Source organism: Oryctolagus cuniculus, chromosome 7 (genome assembly GCF_051225735.1).
Source record: "Oryctolagus cuniculus isolate XC-2025 breed Fujian yellow rabbit chromosome 7, ASM5122573v1, whole genome shotgun sequence".
Lineage (NCBI taxonomy): Eukaryota > Metazoa > Chordata > Mammalia > Lagomorpha > Leporidae > Oryctolagus > Oryctolagus cuniculus.
Genome location: NC_142873.1, coordinates 54,015,276 through 54,028,092, shown reverse-complemented (window position 1 = coordinate 54,028,092; position 12,817 = coordinate 54,015,276).

Here is a 12,817-nt window from a genome sequence, read left to right as displayed (position 1 = left end):
GGGCGGCCCCAGAAGCTCTCCGGCCTGTTGTCCTCATCCCTGGTGCACTCCGGTCACTGCCACTCCGTTTCTTCTGTGCCACACCCCAGTGTACACAGCACTCTCTGAATTTAAAGGTTTCACTGTTACTTAGGAATGGCAGGGCCAACAGCACAGGAGACCATGGCTGTTCCTCACAGATCTCGGGAGGAGAGGCACAGTGCACCACGGGAGGGCAACAGAAAATACCAGAATCAAGAGGAGGAGGGAGCAAGGGGAACACAGGCAAGAGCCTTCACTGTGTTTTTCACACAAAGGCTTGAGTGAGGCAGATTTAGGATTGGCTGGATGGAATAATCCCAGCAGATTCTGGGGTCTACAGGCTATCCTTCCATGTCTGGTACCTGGCCCCAGGTCCTAAGGGCTGATGCTAGTGAACTGAGTGTGCAAAATGAGTGGAGGAGGAGGTGTGGGGGCTTGGGCTCTGGACCGGTTGGTGTGTTCGTGACAGGCAGGCTCTCTTCTCTGTAGGAATTGGCTGGCCCTGGGAGGGGCAAGTCTGTCTGGGATGAGCAAGACCCTAGACGTTAAAGCATCAAGGAGCAAAATAAAAAAGACCTGGCTAATGAGAAGTACATGCACTCGCTGCATGGGGCTGCAGGCTGCTGGGGTACACCTGGGGGCACAGCTCACCCAGCGAGGTGATGCTTACCTGAGCCCACCCTGTTCCCTGCTCTCTCCATCCTGCCTGTACTAACAACACTCGGTACTATGATCATACAAATCTGTTGGCCAGCATGCAAATATGCCAGAGAAGAAGATGTCAAAAACATGCTCTTGGTAAAACTAAATACCCACAGGCAAAAGAATGAAGTTAGATCCTTTATACTTGGTATACAATTAACTCAAAATGGATTAAAGATCAAACCTAAGACCTAAACTATAAAACTGTAGAACAAAGCATAGGAAGAATGAGGACATTGGATTTGGCAGTTTTCTTGGACATGAGATCAGAAGTACAGGCAACAAAAACAAAAATAGATAATTGGGGACTACATTAAACTTTTAAGACTGCTATGTGTCAAGGAAACAACAGAATGGAAAGATCATCCATGGAATGGGAGAAATATCCCATTTGGGGAAAATATCTCCAAATCATATCTGATAAGGGGTTAATATCCAAAATATATAGGAAACTGTTTCATAACAACAACAGCAAAACAAGCAACCTGATTGAAATATGGGCGAAGGACTTGAACAGAGAAGTCTCTTGAAGATACGCAAATGGCCAGCAAGCACAGGGAAAGAGGCTCAGCGTCACGAACCATCAGCGAAATGCAAAGCCAAGCCACAGTGAGCTAATACCTGACATGCGCCGGGTCAAAAGAACAGAAAGTAACAGGTGGCAAGAATGCAGAGAAGTTAGAACTTTTGTGTATGGTTGCTGGTGAGAATGTAAAGCAGTACAGCCATTGTGGAAAAGAGTGTAGTGGTTCCTTAAAAAATTAAACATCGGATTACCAAATGATCCAGCTCTCCCCCTTCTGGGCACATATCCAAAAGGATTTAAAGCTGTGTCTGAAAGAGGTAGCAACCCACTCGTGTTCACGGTAACATCACAGCAACCAGGAGGTAGAAAAGCCCAAATGGCCATCCATGAATAAAGAAAATGTAGTTTATGCACACAATAGGATATCATCCAGCCTTAGAAAGGAAGCAGGGGCCGGTGTTGTGACTCAGTGGCTTAAGCCACAGCTTGCGAAAGCAGCATCCCATCTTGGTGTGCTGATTCAAGGCCTGGCTCCTCCACCGTCAGTCTGTCTCCCCGATAACATGCCTGGGAAAGCCGCAGACAATGGCCCAAGTACTTGGGCCCTTGCCACCCACATGGGAGAACAGTGTGGAGTTCCTGGCTCTTAGCTTTGTCCTGGACCAGAGCTGGCTGTTGCAGCTGTTTCTCTCTCTCTCTCTCTCTCTCTCTCTCTCCCCCTTCCTGTCTCCCCCCTCCCTCTCTCTCTCCCTCTTCCCTCCCCCCTTCCTCCTTCTTTCCCTCCCTCCCTTTTAAAAAGGAAGGGAATCTTATCAGGTGCTACATGGATGAACTTGAGGACATTATGCAAAACAAGCCAGTCACAAGGGAATACATATAATTCCACTCATATAGTAATCAAAAAGTGTAGAAACAGAAGGCAGAAAGGTGTTTGCCAAGGACTGGGAGGAGGGGAAATTGGTGAGTAGGGGGTGTAGGGTTTCAGTGTTGCAAGAGGAAAAGTTCTGGGGCTGTATTACACAATAATGTGAATGTGCTTATTGCTACTACATCTAAAAATGCATCAGCCAGTACATTTACTGTAGTATGCTTTGACCACAAAAAAAAAAAAATCATTAAAAAAATGTTATGTAAGCCGGCACCGCAGCTTACTAGGCTAATCCTCCGCCTGTGGCGCCAGCACCCTGGGTTCTAGTCCCGGTTGGGGCATCGGGTTCTAGTCCCGGCTGCTCCTCTTCCAGTCCAGCTCTCTGCTGTGGCCCAGGAAGGCAGTGGAGGATGGCTCAGGTCCTTGGGCCCTGCACCCGCATGGGAGACCAGGAGGAAGCACCTGGCTCCTGACTTCGGATAGGCGCAGCGCGCCAGCTGTAGTGGCCATTTGGGGGTGAACCAACAGAAGGAAGACCTTTCTCTCTCTCTCTCTCACTGTCTAACTCTGCCTGTCAAAAAAAAAAAAAAAACGTTCTGTAAAGACTCAGAGGCAAATGGCTTTTAAGATTATGATTATTAATTTGAGAGGCAGAGAACCAGAGAGAGTTCCTGTCTGCCGATTCTCCAGTGCTCGCAGTGGTGCCTGCCTGGGTCCAAAGCCAGGAGTTGGGAACCCAGTACAGGTCTCCCTGGCACCCAGTTACTTGAGCCATCACTGCTGCCTCCCAGGGTACACATTAGCAGGGAGCTGGAGTCAGGAGCCAGGGCGGTGTCAAGCCCAGGCCCTTCCATGTTGGACCTGAGTGTCCTAACTGGAATCTTAACAACTAGGCTGAATGCTCACCCCTGTCCATTTAGTTATGGCCAAAGGAACTGTAACAGATTGAGAGGAGAGGGATGGCTCACAAAAATAGGGAAGGATTCTGCACACCTTGGCTTCATGGATGTTTTTTAAATTCTTAACTTCATTTTATAGAAATCAAACCTGAGAGCTGTAGAGATTGGTAAAGATTGGTAACTGGCCGGCCCCGCAGCTCACTAGGCTAATCCTCCGCCTTGCGGCGCCAGCACTCTGGGTTCTAGTCCTGGTCGGGGCGCCGGATTCTGTCCCGGTTGCCCCTCTTCCAGGCCAGCACTCTGCTGTGGCCTGGGAGTGCAGTGGAGGATGGCCCAAGTGCTTGGGCCCTGCACCCCATGGGAGACCAGGAGAAGCACCTGGCTCCTGCCATCGGATCAGCGTGGTGCACCGGCCGCAGCGGCCATTGGAGGGTGAACCAACAGCAAAGGAAGACCTTTCTCTCTGTCTCTCTCTCTGTCTCTCTCTCTCACTGTCCACTCTGCCTGTCAAAAAAAAAAAAAAAGACTGGTAACTGAATGTGCATGTGTATTATTTAAGCAGAAAGATCTATGGTACACAGAAGTCTTTATGATTCCTAACTTTCCCTGACATTTTCTCTTAATTGACTGTCTTGCACTATTGTCTTCATTTTTATACGTAAGGAAATTGGGACTTGATAATTCCCCTGAGAATTGAACCCAGGGGCCTGGCACTGTGGTGTAGTGAATGCTTCGTCCCATATGGGCGCTGGTTCAAGTCCCGGCTGCTTCACTTCCCATGCAGCTCCCTAACAATGTGCCTGGGAAAAGCAGCAGAAGATGGCCCAAAATACTTACGTCCTACACCCACGTGGGAGAACCAGAGGGGGCTCCTTGCTCTTGACTTTGCCCTGGCCCAGCCTCAGCTCTTGGGGCCATTTGAGGGTGAACTAGCAGGCGGAAGATTCTTGCTCACTCTCTAACTCTGTCTTTCAAATAAATAAATCTTTAAAAAAAAATGAATTCACATTTTTCTGATTTCAAAGTTTGTGCATGTTCTTAATCCCTGCACCAGCCGTGGTGCCTGAATATCAGTGAGTCAGAACAGGGTCCTGCTCTTAATGAAACCCATGATCTTACAGGAGTGAGACATGCAAGTAGTTTTATTACCTTCTAGTAAGTAAAGACATAGACGTTCACTGGCATACACAGAGGATGGTGTAGTGGTCTCTCAAGGGTCAAGAAAGGCTTCGCATAGGAAATGCACATTCAGATTTTTCAATTGTTGAATGAACACGCCCTTGCCAGGTAGGAATGGAGCAAGGATCTAAGCCGAGGACACAGCATCCAGCACGTTGGAGAGGGGAATAATGGTAAGACAGCAGTACAAGTGGCCGTGAGAAGTGACGGGTAGGTTGCAGAGAGAACTCCTCAGGGCCAGCTTGCCAAGGTTCCGTCGAGGAATTTGGACATGATCTTCTATAAGGATTTGGGGAGCCTCTGAAAAACTTGTAATCTAGAAAACACATGGCTGTGTGTGCATTTTAGATCACTCTGGCAGGAGGGTGATGGGAGGGACAAGGCTACGCACCGGACTGCCTTAGGTCCAGATGAAAAAATGGAAGCCCTCAGTGGTGACAGCAGCAGAGAGAATTCATTCATAAAAGATATTGGGGGAGCCGGCGCCGTGGCTCAATAGGCTAATCCTCCACCTTGCGGCGCCGGCACACCGGGTTCTAGTCCCGGTCGGGGCGCCGGATTCTGTCCCGGTTGCCCCTCTTCCAGGCCAGCTCTCTGCTATGGCCAGGGAGTGCAGTGGAGGATGGCCCAGGTGCTTGGGCCCTGCACCCCATGGGAGACCAGGAAAAGCACCTGGCTCCTGGCTCCTGCCAGGATCAGCGCGGTGCGCCGGCTGCAGCGGCGGCCATTGGAGGGTGAACCAGCGGCAAAAAAAGGAAGACCTTTCTCTCTGTCTCTCTCTCTCACTGTCCACTCTGCCTGTCAAAAAAAAAAAAAAAAAAAAAAAAAAAAAAAAAAAAAAGATCTTGGGGGCCGGCGCTGCGGCTCACTAGGCTAATCCTCTGCCTTGTGGTGCTGGCACACCGGGTTCTAGTCCCGGTCGGGGCGCCGGATTCTGTCCCGGTTGCCCCTCTTCCAGGCTAGCTCTCTGCTGTGGCCAGGGGAGTGCAGTGGAGGATGGCCCAAGTGCTTGGACCCTGCACCCCATGGGAGACCAGGAGAAGCACCTGGCTCCTGCCATCGGATCAGCGCGGTGTGCCGGCCGCAGTGCACCAGCTGCGGCGGCCATTGGAGGGTGAACCAACGGCAAAGGAAGACCTTTCTCTCTGTCTCTCTCTCTCACTGTCCACTCTGCCTGTCAAAAAAAAAAAAAAAAAAAAAGATCTTGGGGAGGACTGGTGGGACTTGCTAAGTGGATGTGAACTGTGGAAGCCATCGCTGGGGTCTGTGGATGCTGCCACACTTGGCCACCATGGAGACTACCAGTGAGAGAGCAGTGGTTTGGGTTTGGGTTAGAGCTTCCGAGAGACCTCATGGGGGAGATGTTCAACAGCCGGCAGATGATCCGTCTGGAGTCTAGGGGAGAAGCTGGGCCTGGGCTGTGGTTGTCCAGATGTGGACGGGGAGCGAGAGCGGAAGAAGGGTGAAGCAGAGTCCTGGAGAAGACCACAGGGTCAAGGTTGGGCAGGGAAAGAGGATCCAGTGAGAAGGAGCTTCGCACGCATGGTCAAGTCCGTGCTGAACTGGCACCAAAGCAGGAAGCAAAGAGTTCTAAGCCACCGTGAGCGGTGTCCACTATTCTGTGAATCTCAGTGGATCCAAGCCCAGAGTCCCTGGGGCTGAAGTGCCAGTGAGAGTTAGGAACTCAGACAACCCGGACAGAGCACCTGGAAACTCTTGGGAGTTTGAGGAGGGGGAGGGAGGAGGTGGGGGATTGGAAGTAGAGTATAAAGTTGGCTGTTTAGGGTCAGGAACACTTGTGCCATTTTATGGGACGAGTGTCTGTCCCCAGTCCAGACAAAGTCCAGTCCCTAGACAGAGGGAGTTCGCTGTCTCTCTCCCTTTCTTCCTTTTCTGGAGTCTATTCTGGGCTTCCCATCAAACTGTCTTCATCAGAACTTGTTCTCAGTTCATTCCTCATAAGAAGTGTTAGGACTAAGCCCTTCCCGACGGAATGTTCACTTAAAACACAGGCCTGGCCCAGGAGTCCCATTTGTGGTCCTTTTCCTTCTTCCAGGAAGCTTAACACATCCTTGCTCCCCATCTCTTGCCCCAGTCTGCACCCCCAACCCATGCCCTTGGAGACCTGACCGGTGCTGCTCCCACAGACAGGAAGAGTAGTGACCCACATGGAAGAGCTCCTGGGCCTTGCTGAACTGCTAGTCAGCTCCTGGTGGAGCCGGGTCAGTAGGCGCTGAAGAGGCTGGGGTTGAGGCCTGGACAACCTCGTCTACCACAGGGGCCGAGGGACAGCTGGGCCTGCTGCAGGCTTCAGTTTGTCCTGCTGTGTGAGGGAGTTGACTGCGAGGACTGCTAAGTGTTCAGTCCGTGCAGACGTGAGGCTCGGCAGCAGAACTCCTCCTCTGTGTTGGCAATCCCGGGCCTGTGCAGGAGCAGTCAGTGGGGTCTGAATTGTAAGAGCTCAGGAGGGAAGAGGGCACAATATGATCAGCTCCCAGCAGAGCCCCCTGTCGCACGCTTCGGCAAATCATAAGCATCAGGACAGGTGGTGTGCTAGGACCGGAAGGCAGCCCCACAGCCGTTTCCTAACCATGGAATCTTGGATGAGTTAGTGGATGTCTCCAGGTCTCAGTTTGCTCATCTGTAAAGTGGGATTAATAAAGCCTACCACATGGTGAAGCGAGTTTCTGTATAAGACTGTGGACATGAGGTGTGTTGCATGCAGAGCCTAGCGTGTAAAGCATCACTATGTGAATATTTCTTGGGGGCGGGCATATGGCCTAGCAGTTAAGAAACTCAGGTCCTGTTTTGGAGTAACTGTGTTCGGTACCCAGTTCTACCTCCAGATTCCAACTTCCTGCTTAATGCAGACCTTGGGAGGGAGCATTGAGAGCTCGAGCCGTTGGGTTCCTGCCGCCTACGTGGGAGACTTGGATTGAGCGGCCAGCTCTTGGCTTCAACCCAGCCTAGCCCCAGCTGTTGCAGGCATGTGGGAAGTAAACCAGCAGATGGGAGTTCTCTGTCTTGTCTCAAATAAATAAATAAAATATTTATAATAAATAAATAAAAATCAATATTTATTGGGCCTGAATGCTTACAATAGGAGGCTACAGTGCCTGCAATTTCTATGATTCTAGGACACTCACACTGGAGCATGTCGGGCTGAAACACAGACCTCTCTCTCTTTTTTTTAAGTGGAGCTGAATTTTTCCTGGCTGCTTTGCTGGGCAGTGGCCCTTCTCCCAGCATCTGAACCAGGAGCTGCATTTTTGTATTCCTTTCAACTGAGACAATTGTGATGCAGTGGTTCCCAAGGTAATAGAATGACTGTCTCCCTGGCTGGCTCTAGTTTTGCTTTACTTCTTTTTCTTCCTTTTCTTTTCTTGACAACAGAATGCTTTTTTTTTCTTCCACAACAGAAGTGACATCACCCTGTTAATGTTAAAATTCTGGCAGCAATGGAGCCACTAAAATGGAAATAGGAAAAAATATTTTGGCACCAGCCAGGAATGAGAAGTTATAGAGCATTTACTTAGTCGTATATATTTCAAGGAAACAGAGTACTCTGTATTATTGAAATGGCTGTCTCTGGTTAAAACTTAATTCTCTGTTTATTTAGTTCATTTTATTTGCAAGGCAGAGAGACAGAGACAGATAGAGATCTCCCATCCACTGATTCACTCCCCCAAGTGCACATAGAGCCGGGAGCCAGCCCACCTGGGTCTCCCATGTGAGTGGCAGGGACCCACCCACTTGGACCATCATCTGCTGTCTTCCCGGGGTGTGCATAAGCAGGAAGGTGGATCAGAAGCTGAGTCAGGACTCCAACCAGGAACTCCAGGGGTGATCCAGTGAGTGATACAGGGGTATTACAGGATCTACAGTGAGGTACCCAGGTCCCGCGCGGCAACTTAACTGCTGTGCCAAATGCCTGTCCCATAATTCTTAAAATTTTCATGCTAAAGTGCGTTGATGATGTTGGTCTTTTCTCTCTCTTTGGTCTGTGACTTTGCTGTCCCCCTCTTTAGGGGGGTGGTCTCTTCATCCATCTCTTGCACTTGGTCTTGGTCATGTGACTAGCTTTAGCCTGTGGATTATTATAGGTCATGATGTAAATGGAGCCTTTAAAAAGTGCTGATGTATTTCCAAATCCCGGTCCTTTCAGATCCCTGACAGTATCTTGTCCTGCTAGAGGGATGTGCAGGAGGGCCAGGTCATCCAAGCCAAGGCTGTCCTAGACCATCCAGCTCCTGTCAGCTGACCAGATACACAAGCAAATCCACTGACATACAGAAGCACCCAGCTGACCCAAACACTTGTCAACAAGCATTGTGGTGTAGTCAGTAGAGCCATCACCTGCAACACCAGCATCCATATGGGTGTCCATTCAAGAGCCAGCTGCTCCACTTCTGATCCAGCTCCCTGCTGATGTGCATGGGAAAAGCAATGGAAGAAGCTCCTGGCGCCTGGTTTCAATCTGACCCAACACTGGCCTTTGCAGACATTTGGAGAGTGAACCAGCATATGGAACCAGTATATGGAAGTCTCCATCTTTCCCTCTCTCTCTCTCTCCCCACCTCCTCAGTTCTGCCTTTAGAATAAATTTTTTTAAAGTCTTAAAAAAAAATAAGGGCTGGCACTGTGGTGTACCAGGTTGAGCTGCTACCTGCAACATTGGCATCTCATATAGGTGCTGGTTGGAGTCCCAGCTGCTCCACTTCTGATCCAGCTCCCTACTAATGCACCTCGGAAAGCAAAGGAGGATGGCTGATGTCCTTGATGTTGGAGATCTGGAGGAGGCTCCTGGCTCCTGGATTCAACCAGGCCCCGCCCTAGCCATTGTGGCCATTTGGGGAGTGAACCAGCGGATAGAGGACACCACTATCTCTGTCTCTCCCTCTCTCTCTCTTGAACTCTGACTTTCAAGTACATAAATAAATCTTTTCAAAAATTATAAAATAATTTTCACTCCAACAGTTTTGTGGTTATTTGTTACAGCAATAACTGATTGATACAGTGCATTTGTCAGCAATATTGGTGCCTGGGGGTGACCCATGACTTCTCTTACTGAAGTGGTGAACAAGTGGCTGTTGAATTAACAGCCTGAAGAAAGAGGTTCGCTTGAAATCTCCATTCGAGGCACACTGCCCTTTAGTATTTCCCTAAGCACGACCAGCACATCCCTGCCTCAGCCTTTGTGCATTTTATTTCTCCTTCCTGGAATGCCCTTCCCTCCTCTCTGCTTATTTGAATCATGTTATCTCCAAGGACCTACTTAAAATAAGCCTTTCCTTTCTTTTCCTTTTTTAAAAAACAATTATTCATTTTTACTTATTTGAAAGAGCAGCCGGCGCCGCGGCTCACTAGGCTAATCCTCTGCCTTGCGGCGCCAGCACACCGAGTTCTAGTCCCGGTTGGGGCACTGGATTCTATCCCAGTTGCCCCTCTTCCAGGCCAGCTCTCTGCTGTGGCCAGGGGAGTGCAGTGGGGGATGGCCCAAGTGCTTGGGCCCTGCACCCCATGGGAGACCAGGAGAAGCACCTGGCTCCTGGCTTCGGATCAGCATGGTGTGCCGGCCGCAGTGCACCAGCTGCGGCGGCCATTGGAGGGTGAACCAACGGCAAAGGAAGACCTTTCTCTCTGTTTCTCTCTCTCTCACTGTCCACTCTGCCTGTCAAAAAGTAGAAAGAAAAGAAAAGAAAGAAAGAAAGAAAGAAAGAAAGAAAGAAAGAAAGAAAGAAAGAAAGAAAGAAAGGAAGGAAGGAAGGAAGGAAGGAAAGAAAGAAAAGAAAGAAAGAGAGAAAGAGAGAGAGAGAGAAAGAAAGAAAGAACAACACAGACAAACAGAGACAGAGATCTTCCATCCACTAGTTCACTCCCCAAGTGCCTGCAACAGTCGGCATTGGGACAGGTCAAAGCCAGGAGCCAGGAGCTCCATCTAGGACTCCTATGTGGGTAGCAGGAACTCAGTGCTTCTTGAGCCATCACCCACTACCTGCTAGGTGCATTAGCGGGAGCTAGTTCAGAAGTGGAGGTGGAGGCAGCACTCAACCCCAGGCACTTCATTCTGGGCTGTGGGCATCCCAAGCAATGACTTAACCTGCTGCACCATAATGCCTGCCCCACCAGCCTTTTCTGAATGGCATTCTGTGGCTGCCTCTTGCCTCTCCAGCCTATTAACTCTTAGGGTATTTCCTGTGTGAACCGTGATTTGAATGCCAGACATGTGCTTCCTTCTATGACTACTATTTCTTATCCATAGCTGTTTATTAAATTAGTTTCCAAGTGCTCGGAGGGCAGGGCCCTTATGGTTCTGTGATTTCCCCAAGCCTTGCCTTGCATAGTTCGTTGAAAAGGGAACTACATAGCCCTTCACTTATTTGTAGGTAGACTGTCATTGGGGACTAACTGTTTAGGGTCATTGCTAAGGAATAAAACAGAGAGATAGATGATTGATAGACTTTATAGAGAGATAAGATTGATTAGGTAAATATATAAGCTAGGTTAGATACATGAGATCAATGGATTTGATAGATGATAGATTGATGATTTAGATAGATATGATTGATGCATTTGATAGATACATGATAGATAATAGGTGATAGATATAGAATAAATGAAAGATTAGGCAAAATAGATGAATTTGACGGATTAGGTAGATGGATAAAGATAAAAGATAGACAGACAGCAGCTGCCAGATCTGAGTTGGTAGAATGTCATCCCACTGTACTATAATACCCAGATTTCCTGTGAAGATTTTCCTGACCTCCCATTCTCCCCAAATTCAATATGCTTTCTCCCTCCCTCAAGTGTCTAGGTCTCTTTCCTTGTCCTCTCTTAGGAACCTCACCCAAGCCCCTGGTGTGATGGTCAGATGTGTTCTTCTTTGGGGCTCCCCATTACAAACAGCAACTCCTTGATATCAAAGCTGACACTTTAACTATGTTTAGCTCTCCAGCACCTATAGGGGGCGCTCATAAGGGTTTGATTATCTCACTGATTTCTCCTCTGTCAGTATTTTTAATGCCCTAATGCAGGCTCTCATGATTGCTCATACAGACAACTGCAGAAATCTTGTAATTGGCCTTCTTGCTTCTACCTTATCTTCCTCCCTACCTTTCAACCAGTTAGAAGTACACAAGTACAGAATTCAATTTAAAAGGAAAATCCTACCAGGTCGCTCCTACTAAAAACCCTCTCAATGGTTCACTTTCCCTCTGGATAAAAGCAACACTCTAAAACCTGGCATGCAAAGCCTGCTAAGGTGTGCCCCAGCCCACCGCACAGACCTTTCACATCTCCTTTCACACAGCCTGGAACGTCTACACCAGCAGCATCTGCACTGCTCTCCATGCTGGGGACTGCTTGTCCCCATCTGAGGCTCGGCCCCCTTTCCCCCTAGTTGACTTGTCTGGCCCAGCTCCATCCATCCTGACCTTCTCTCCCGCCCACCACTTCCTGCATCGCTCTCCGGTCCCCACTGATAGCTGACCCATTGCACTCTGTATATCTGATGACATGGAAGCAGCCTGAGAATGAAGAAAGGGTTGTATATGCACAACCTACCCCAGAACTCGGGGAAAAAATTTATGGTAGATGGCTGGCTGGATAGACGGACAGAGGGATGGAGCAGGGATATTCCTGTAACTGTGGGCTGAAACAGACCAACTTTGATACAATCTGTCTCAATGTAGCCTCAATCTAGGGAGCTAACGTCCTCAATAAGTTCATCCCTCTCATGGTATTGCCCTTTAGAACTGCAGCAAGATTAACTGGCCTGGGCTCAGTGCGTGCTCCTCTGCCAGCCGTGGTGCCTAAGCCCACATGGGGCAGATGGAGGTTCACTTGAACATCTCACCACAGTGATAGGTAGCTGACAGTCACTGAGCACCAACCATAAGCCTGATATTGGACTGAGTGTTTTCAACGAATATGCTCATTCAACTTCTCACAACAATCTTTTAGGGTACACACTATTAGTATAGCCATTTTAGAGATAAGGGTTAGACAAGGTTAATTAGCTTTTTTTTTTTCTTTTTATAAATAAAGGATTTATTTGTTTATTTGAAAGGCAGTGGGAGAGGGGTGCAGAGAAAGATCTTCCATCTGCTGGTTTTTATTCCCCAAATGCCCACAACCGCCAGGGCTGGGCCAGGCTGAAGCCAGGAAACTGGAACTCCATTCAGGTCTTCCACATGGGTGGCAGGGACCCAAGTACTTGAGCCACCATCTGCTGCCTTCTTAGGCTTATCAGCAGAAAGCTGGATCAGAAGCACAGTGTAGCCGGAAGTTGACCTTGGGCACTCCAGTATTGGATGCAGGTGTCTCAGGTGGCAGTAACCTGCTGCCCACCACACTGCCTGCCATGTACTAGCTTCTCTAAGATTGCACAGCTAAGTAAAAGTAGAATTAGTGTGCAACCCTGGCCAGCCTGCCACCCCGCCATCATGTCACATCACCCCAGGCCCGTGTTTTCCTGGCACCCCCTCTCATTTCCTGTGTCAAGACAGGAGAGGAGGTGAGGGCCAAGAAGAGAACATTTCTAATTGCTTTTTGATATTTTGACTTCACTTAAACCCCTTCATCAATACCAAATAGTCCATCCATATTTACCCAAAATAA